This window comes from Polyodon spathula, chromosome 46, assembly GCF_017654505.1.
Source record: "Polyodon spathula isolate WHYD16114869_AA chromosome 46, ASM1765450v1, whole genome shotgun sequence".
Lineage (NCBI taxonomy): Eukaryota > Metazoa > Chordata > Actinopteri > Acipenseriformes > Polyodontidae > Polyodon > Polyodon spathula.
In genome coordinates this window covers 2,311,469-2,320,878 of record NC_054579.1, presented here as the reverse complement: position 1 = coordinate 2,320,878, position 9,410 = coordinate 2,311,469, and positions in this window count along the sequence as shown.

Below are 9,410 nucleotides of genomic sequence, written 5' to 3'. Positions count from 1 at the left end.
CCCACATCATCAGAAAGACGTCAAGCCCGGGTCTCTAGTCGTTTTTTTCCTCCAGAAAAAGCAGAAAACCTTTCAATGGCCGAGTGAGACCGATAGGAGCCCCCCCCAAAAAAGGGGCGTGCCTGATAGCCCCCCCCCTGCACCACAGAGATAACACGGACACAAACAAAGGAGAGAGCTGCTTCTGCACCCAGCGCTCAAAGAACATCACAGACACCTGCAGAGCTTTTAGAGATGTTACAGGAATAAAATAACGACTCAGATCGCGTTATTGAGGGGTTTGGTGATGAAACGAGCGATCGGGAGAGGATTGATCAGCGCGCACGTCTATAAAGAGGCGTGTGAACAGAGAACAAGGGCTGGGGCTTGGCTGGAGTCAATGACTATGCTAGGCGTAGTTACATTATTATTTTTTAGTATTTAATGTGTAAATATTTTAGCATGATAATAGGTGCACAATGTATCAGAAGGGTGAGGGTTCGAGCATGCAAACAGATTGACACATGAAGTGCACAATGTGACGGGTTATATATGCACTCGTCACGTTACTGATTCGAATATAGTGATGAACCTTTATTACAGAGCTGGGTAGAGGTGTGTGTTTGTATATTTTTAATGTGTTTTGCACAGCGTATTCCTTAGACATACAAGCATTTCAAAATGCGGGTTTGGCTTGTAGAGTCTAGTTAAAAAAAAACAAAAAAATGCTACTTTTTTTAGCTAAACCGTACTAAATATACAGGAGCAGTGGGGTGTTGTGATAGATTTGCACACTGCTGTATTATATACAGGAGCAGTGGGGTGTTGATAGATTTGCACACTGCTGTTAATATAGGTCGCTCGATGTGCCAGACACACTAACGACGCTGCTGTATTATATACAGAAGCAATGGGGTGTTCTAATACTTTGCACAACAAACAAAAAAAAAAACCAGCAAGCAGTGGCGGTGTTGATTAGATTTGCACAAGGTGACTGTGCTTCACTGCTTTTGCATCTTGCATTCCTGCATTATTATAAGGAAGCTTTATGTTAAAATCTTCAATTAAATTAGACAATCAAACAAACAAAAAAAATTTGCACACTGCTGTATTAAACGTCCCATTTGGATTTAATTTTTTTTTTAAATTTGCTGTCAATGCAGAATGGCGCAGTTCATTTGGCAGCCACAAGGTGACAGTGCTTCACTGCTTTTGCATCTTGCATTCCTGCATTATTATAAGGAAGCTTTATGTTAAAATCTTCAATTAAATTAGACAATCACTAATTCTTTTGACGATTTTCCAAGATTTTCAGTGACACTGGTGTGACTTCATAAGCACAACAAATCAAAATTACAGGAGCAGTGGGGTGTTGTGATAGATTTGCACACTGCTGTATTATATACAGGAGCAGTGGGGTGTTGATAGATTTGCACACTGCTGTCCTGTAGCTGTCTACCTGTACTGATGATAGATAAAGCAGCATGAATGACCGACTGTATCAAGTGAATATTTTCAAAATAATTCTGATTTACCCAAGAAAAGACACCTAAACAGTGAGGATCTAAATCCTCTCTCTTCTGACCGGATGTTCCTGTTTCCTCGACAGCTCGAACAGCCTGCGTTTGATCCCACCTCCGTCCAGGCACTGTGACAGTCCTGTATTGATCCCTCCCTCCCTCGTCGTTGATCTCCAGTGCCATTCCGCTGCTTTGCAGAAATCGCAGAGACAATCATTTTGCAGCCCCTCTCCCTCCGGTATGAAAGCAATCGATGCAGCAGCTGCTGATAACGAGAAGCACTTTTCAATCAAGCTCATTACAGACACGGTCCCTGACTACACCTCCAGCTCCAGGGCTGGGCGGCACCCTGGGAATGATGCCACAGCCTTGAGACTGGCAGCGTCTGTGAAGCTCTATTGAAATCCACAGTGCATTTGAACCTGATTAAGAAAACCTTCCAGTAGGACGAAGCACACAAGCATCCTGGAGATCACGCGATCCAAGCTCTGAACAAGACTGGAAGAGAAGGGCCAAGTAAATATTTAAATAACTTTCAATGAAAGAAGAGCCTGCAGCAGCGCCAGCCTCGTGCTGTGAACCCGGGTCAGTTCAGAGGCTGCGCACATACAGGGCTGCCCTTCAGAGAGTGAACGCAGGTCAGTTCAGAGGCTGCGCACGGACAGGGCTGCCCTTCAGAGAGTGAACGCAGGTCAGTTCAGAGGCTGCGCACAGACAGGGCTGCTCTTCAGAGAGTGAACGCAGGTCAGTTCAGAGGCTGCGCACAGACAGGGCTTCTCTTCAGAGAGTGAACGCGGGTCAGTTCAGAGGCTGCGCACGGACAGGGCTGCTCTTCAGAGAGTGAACGCGGGTCAGTTCAGAGGCTGCGCACGGACAGGGCTGCTCTTCAGAGAGTGAACGCAGGTCAGTTCAGAGGCTGCGCACAGACAGGGCTGCTCTTCAGAGAGTGAACGCAGGTCAGTTCAGAGGCTGCGCACGGACAGGGCTGCTCTTCAGAGAGTGAACGCAGGTCAGTTCAGAGGCTGCGCACGGACAGGGCTGCTCTTCAGAGAGTGAACGCGGGTCAGTTCAGAGGCTGCGCACGGACAGGGCTGCTCTTCAGAGAGTGAACGCGGGTCAGTTCAGAGGCTGCGCACGGACAGGGCTGCTCTTCAGAGAGTGAACGCGGGTCAGTTCAGAGGCTGCGCACGGACAGGGCTGCTCTTCAGAGAGTGAACGCGGGTCAGTTCAGAGGCTGCGCACGGACAGGGCTGCCCTTCAGAGAGTGAACGCGGGTCAGTTCAGAGGCTGCGCACGGACAGGGCTGCTCTTCAGAGAGTGAACGCAGGTCAGTTCAGAGGCTGCGCACGGACAGGGCTGCTCTTCAGAGAGTGAACGCGGGTCAGTTCAGAGGCTGCGCACGGACAGGGCTGCTCTTCAGAGAGTGAACGCGGGTCAGTTCAGAGGCTGCGCACGGACAGGGCTGCTCTTCAGAGAGTGAACGCGGGTCAGTTCAGAGGCTGCGCACGGACAGGGCTGCTCTTCAGAGAGTGAACGCGGGTCAGTTCAGAGGCTGCGCACGGACAGGGCTGCTCTTCAGAGAGTGAACGCGGGTCAGTTCAGAGGCTGCGCACGGACAGGGCTGCTCTTCAGAGAGTGAACGCGGGTCAGTTCAGAGGCTGCGCACGGACAGGGCTGCTCTTCAGAGAGTGAACGCGGGTCAGTTCAGAGGCTGCGCACGGACAGGGCTGCTCTTCAGAGAGTGAACGCAGGTCAGTTCAGAGGCTGCGCACGGACAGGGCTGCTCTTCAGAGAGTGAACGCAGGTCAGTTCAGAGGCTGCGCACGGACAGGGCTGCTCTTCAGAGAGTGAACGCAGGTCAGTTCAGAGGCTGCGCACGGACAGGGCTGCTCTTCAGAGAGTGAACGCAGGTCAGTTCAGAGGCTGCGCACGGACAGGGCTGCTCTTCAGAGAGTGAACGCAGGTCAGTTCAGAGGCTGCGCACGGACAGGGCTGCTCTTCAGAGAGTGAACGCGGGTCAGTTCAGAGGCTGCGCACGGACAGGGCTGCCCTTCAGAGAGTGAACGCAGGTCAGTTCAGAGGCTGCGCACGGACAGGGCTGCCCTTCAGAGAGTGAACGCAGGTCAGTTCAGAGGCTGCGCACGGACAGGGCTGCTCTTCAGAGAGTGAACGCGGGTCAGTTCAGAGGCTGCGCACAGACAGGGCTGCCCTTCAGAGAGTGAACACACACACACACACACACACACACACACACACACACACACACACACACACACACACACACACACACCCCAACACACACAGGCATGCTGAGAGATGCCTGCATGTCTGTGTCACTGCTTGATTGTGCTTGCAGTCTCTGTGGCCTGGATGAGGCCTATCCAGCCCCTCCAAACTACTGCCATACCCCCTCCCCTCATCCCTCACTCCTCATACTCCACCCCCCTGTGTCTGAGAGGATCCCAGCCCCTCCAAACTACTGCCATACCCCCTCCCCTCATCCCTCACTCCTCATACTCCACCCCCCTGTGTCTGAGAGGATCCCAGCCCCTCCAAACTACCACCACACCCCCTGGTGTTCTTCAGTGGGTTGGGTGGTGATTCAGGAACCTCACTGATTCCTATACAGGAGCTCTGTATAAACCTCACTGATTCCAATACAGGAGCTCTGTATAAACCTCACTGATTCCTATACAGGAGCTCTGTATAAACCTCACTGATTCCAATACAGGAGCTCTGTATAAACCTCACTGATTCCAATACAGGAGCTCTGTATAAACCTCACTGATTCCTATACAGGAGCTCTGTATAAACCTCACTGATTCCTATACAGGAGCTCTGTATAAACCTCACTGATTCCTATACAGGAGCTCTGTATAAACCTCACTGATTCCTATACAGGAGCTCTGTATAAACCTCACTGATTCCAATACAGGAGCTCTGTATAAACCTCACTGATTCCAATACAGGAGCTCTGTATAAACCTCACTGATTCCAATACAGGAGCTCTGTATAAACCTCACTGATTCCAATACAGGAGCTCTGTATAAACCTACAAACGGGAGCCCACTGATTCAAATACAGGAGCTCTGTATAAACCTCACTGATTCCAATACAGGAGCTCTGTATAAACCTCACTGATTCCAATACAGGAGCTCTGTATAAACCTCACTGATTCCTATACAGGAGCTCTGTATAAACCTCACTGATTCCAATACAGGAGCTCTGTATAAACCTCACTGATTGGAATACAGGAGCTCTGTATAAACCTCACTGATTCCAATACAGGAGCTCTGTATAAACCTCACTGATTCCAATACAGGAGCTCTGTATAAACCTCACTGATTCCAATACAGGAGCTCTGTATAAACCTCACTGATTCCAATACAGGAGCTCTGTATAAACCTCACTGATTCCAATACAGGAGCTCTGTATAAACCTCAATGCGTTGCAAAGCACTGCAGATCTCAATGAAGTGTGGAGAGCTGTCCTCCGCATGATTACCTGTTAGTTAAGGAATGACATGCAGGTCATTTTTGCCCTTACAAACGGGAGCCCGTCGGTGTCTATCTGAATTATACACTTGGCCGCCTTTTACAGCTTTCAAAGGCAGCTTCTGCAAAGTCCGGTTTAAAATCGATTCTCCTGGAGCAGCCTGCCCTGCGGCATTTATTGGAGATGAAGCAGGCGGGCTGATGAATGGGGATCCCTGTGCTGCTCAATCCTGTGCAGCCTCTCTCCCAGTCCCTGAACTCTAACCACTGAGCTGCACCGCTTCCCTATCCAGCCCCCAGCTCTAATGGTGACCCCTGTCTGCCTCCAAGTGAAAAGCTCCTGCTAATTAAAATGCGAGGGAATTAAAATGATGCCGGATAATTGAATCAGTTCATTCATTAATCGCTGAGGAAGTTAAAAAAAATAATAACAATGAACCGAGTGCTTGTTCTGTTTCTCTGTCTATGGATGCCCATGTTTACCAAACAGAGAAATCTGACGCTGGTACACAAAGGAGGCCAGACTCAGAGTCTTATTAGAGTCACCCTTTCCAGCAAGCGTCTCTAATTACTGTGATTTACAGAGCAGCTACTTAGCAAATGCATGTGTGCTTCCACATCATCGCAGTGTTATTCTACATGGTCACCATGCACCTAACCCTAACCATGTAACCCTAACCCTGTCCCTAAGCCTAACCCCTAACCCCGTCCCTAACCCCGTCCCTAACCCCGTCCCTAACCCGTCCCTAACCCCGTCCCTAACCCCGTCCCTAACCCCGTCCCTAACCCTGTCCCTAACCCTGTCCCTAACCCTGTCCCTAAGCCTAACCCCGTCCCTAACCCCGTCCCTAACCCCGTCCCTAACCCTGTCCCTGTCCCTAACCCCGTCCCTAACCCTGTCCCTAACCCTAAGAGAGTCCCTAACCCTGTCCCTAACCCTGTCCCTAACCCTAAGCCTAACCCCGTCCCTAACCCCGTCCCTAACCCTGTCCCTAAGCCTAACCCCGTCCCTAACCCCGTCCCTAACCCTGTCCCTAAGCCTAACCCCGTCCCTAACCCTGTCCCTAACCCCCTAAGCCTAACCCTGTCCCTAACCCTGTCCCTAACCCCGTCCCTAACCCTAACCCCGTCCCTAACCCCGTCCCTAACCCTGTCCCTAAGCCTAACCCCGTCCCTAACCCCGTCCCTAACCCTGTCCCTAAGCCTAACCCTGTCCCTAACCCTGTCCCTAACCCCGTCCCTAAGCCTAACCCCGTCCCTAACCCTGTCCCTAACCCTGTCCCTAAGCCTAACCCCGTCCCTAACCCTGTCCCTAACCCTGTCCCTAACCCTGTCCCTAACCCTGTCCCTAGCCTAACCCCGTCCCTAACCCCGTCCCTAACCCTAACCCCGTCCCTAACCCCGTCCCTAACCCTGTCCCTAAGCCTAACCCCGTCCCTAACCCTGTCCCTAACCCTGTCCCTATCCCTAACCCTGTCCCTAACCCCGTCCCTAAGCCTGTCCCTAAGCCTAACTCTAACCCTATCATATATCGTGCATTAGGTCCATGGTAACTATGCAGAGAGAGAGAGAGAGAGAGAGGGAGGATTGGGTTAGGGTTAGGGTTAGGGGGTTAGGGTTAGGGTAGGGTAGGTTAGGGTTAGGGTTAGGGGGTTAGGGTTTAGGGTTAGGGTTAGGGTTAGGGTTAGGGTTAGGGTCAGAGAGAGAGAGCGAGAGGGAGGATTGTCCTCTGGTCACACGTTGTTTTTTCTCCAACAAGTTCACTTTTAGACACAGAATGTCAGGAAACGCCGCAGTGTGTTTTGATCATGTGTAACATAAAAAAATAAACAAAACAAAACCTAAGCCGATCTCGGGCCCTAGCTAATCACAAGGCAGACTGAGCCTGTTGCCTTGTCACCAAAACCAAATCATACCCCAAACCATAATCTATATCATTAATACCTTTCCAATAGTTCGTTGTCCCGTTTCCAAAATACTCACAATAACCAGCTTACTCTTCCAATCAAACTCCTACCATCACCCCCCCCCCCTGAAACACCCCCCCACACTCTTTTAAACATCATTAATTCATCCTCTAATTACGCTATTGACTAACCCTGGACTCTAGTAACCTCTACTGGGTCCTAGTGCCCCCCCTGTATGGGCTCTACTAAATAAGACCTGTTTACTTTAACCCAGATTGAATTCTTTTAACTCTCATGTATCTATCACTCCATGTTCATTTAGTAGTTAATCAATTATCCCAGATTTAGTTTTAACCTCAAGCACATTATATTATTGAATGTCTTTGTTTACCCTCCAGTTAGTTTATGTTCTCCTTTCACAGTTTGTTCTTTTCCTAACCAATCCTTCACTATATATATAATATATGAACATTTATTTCTCAAATCAATAAACATCTGAGCAGAGATCGGTTTACAACATACGCTACATATTTATAAAACTGTAACTTTTCAACAGCAATCGGTTTATTAGCAGATGAGCTGAAGCAACCGGACAACGTAGATAAATAAACTTGGAAGAAAAACGCTTTACAAACATTCAAACATGCCAGCGAGGCGAGGTTGCCGGCTTCAGCTGTGGGCACACGCTTGGCAGTCTGATCCAACTGTGCCAGCTGGAAAATATATTCTCTCCTTGGTCAATTCTCCCCCCTGCATTCTGTGTAGAGTACCTGGGAGCTGATGGTTGCCAGATCCAATGCATTGTAAAACACCTCAACAGACCACCATCGAGAGCCAGCCTTCGCTGAATACCCCCGTGCCATCTGATCCAAAACATCAGCTCTCTGCTGTTTCTTCTCACTTGTCCCGATGCCAATCGACTGATCAAAACAGCGCAGCTTCAAGCAGCCTTTGAAAAGTCTGATTGAAAAAACTGCCAGTCCTTCGCTCAGACAGAGAGTAGAGAGTAATCTGATTACAGCTGAACACACTGCGGACCGGTGAATGAAAATCATAAAGCAGAATACCGTTCTGCAGAATGAGACACACTGCCGTCAATATTCTGTTCTTGCTGTCGTGCAGGAGGAGGTGCTCCGGGACCAAGCCGCCGAGCCTCACCTCTCATCCCAGCAGCTTGAGAGCAGGACCGGGTATCGGCTTGGATTCTGCGCGGTCTTGACAGGGCTAGGACCAGCTCTCATTATTCCTGAGGCATGCACGATACAGCTCGATCAATCTACAGGGTTCATTTTCAGCTGAAGCGCAACTTTGATTGGGAACAGAAATATCCAAACGAAGCTGGAGTTCATTTCTAACACACACTTCGCCTATCTTAGTTATGGAACTCCAAAAATATATATATATATATATTTTTAAATGCTGCTGTACGACTACATGAGATGGATTCATTAATCTCTTCAGGACGTTATCATGAAGAAAATTAATGTGTTAGGAAAACTGCTTGATCATTGGAACAAATGAATGAAAAAAAAGGCCAGACGGCAAACAAAGATTGTATCAGATATGCAAAGACAATAATATCCGTGCCTACAAGGAAAGAGCGTGCTGTGGAATCCTGCTGGCTGTTTGTGCATGTTTCCATGCCCTCAGCCCTGGGCTTTGCCCTATCTGTAACCATGGTGCTCTTTGTACTCCACTCAAAGCGGCTGCATCGATCGCTCTCATTTAGGACAGGGAAGGAACACACGTTGAACGTGCTGTGGGTGGCATTTGTTCCCAGAAATAATAATAAAAAAAAAAAGGTTTGACCTTGTAACACACAAAGATGAGCCCTGCTGAGTTATAGAACATGGGGAACGGCATTGGATTCCTATTTGGAAAAAGGGATCAGAACTCGTGAAGCAGGTGCAGTGTGTGTAAGAGCTAGTTTCACAATGCTGGGATCAGAACTCGTGAAGCAGGTGCAGTGTGTGTAAGAGCTAGTTTCACAACGCTGGGATCAGAACTCAGGAAGCAGGTGCAGTGTGTGTAAGAGCTAGTTTCACAACGCTGGGATCAGAACTCAGGAAGCAGGTGCAGTGTGTGTAAGAGCTAGTTTCACAATGCTGGGATCAGAACTCAGGAAGCAGGTGCAGTGTGTGTAAGAGCTAGTTTCACAACGCTGGGATCAGAACTCAGGAAGCAGGTGCAGTGTGTGTAAGAGCTAGTTTCACAACGCTGGGATCAGAACTCAGGAAGCAGGTGCAGTGTGTGTAAGAGCTAGTTTCACAATGCTGGGATCAGAACTCAGGAAGCAGGTGCAGTGTGTGTAAGAGCTAGTTTCACAATGCTGGGATCAGAACTCAGGAAGCAGGTGCAGTGTGTGTAAGAGCTAGTTTCACAATGCTGGGATCAGAACTCAGGAAGCAGGTGCAGTGTGTGTAAGAGCTAGTTTCACAATGCTGGGATCAGAACTCAGGAAGCAGGTGCAGTGTGTGTAAGAGCTAGTTTCACAATGCTGGGATCAGAAC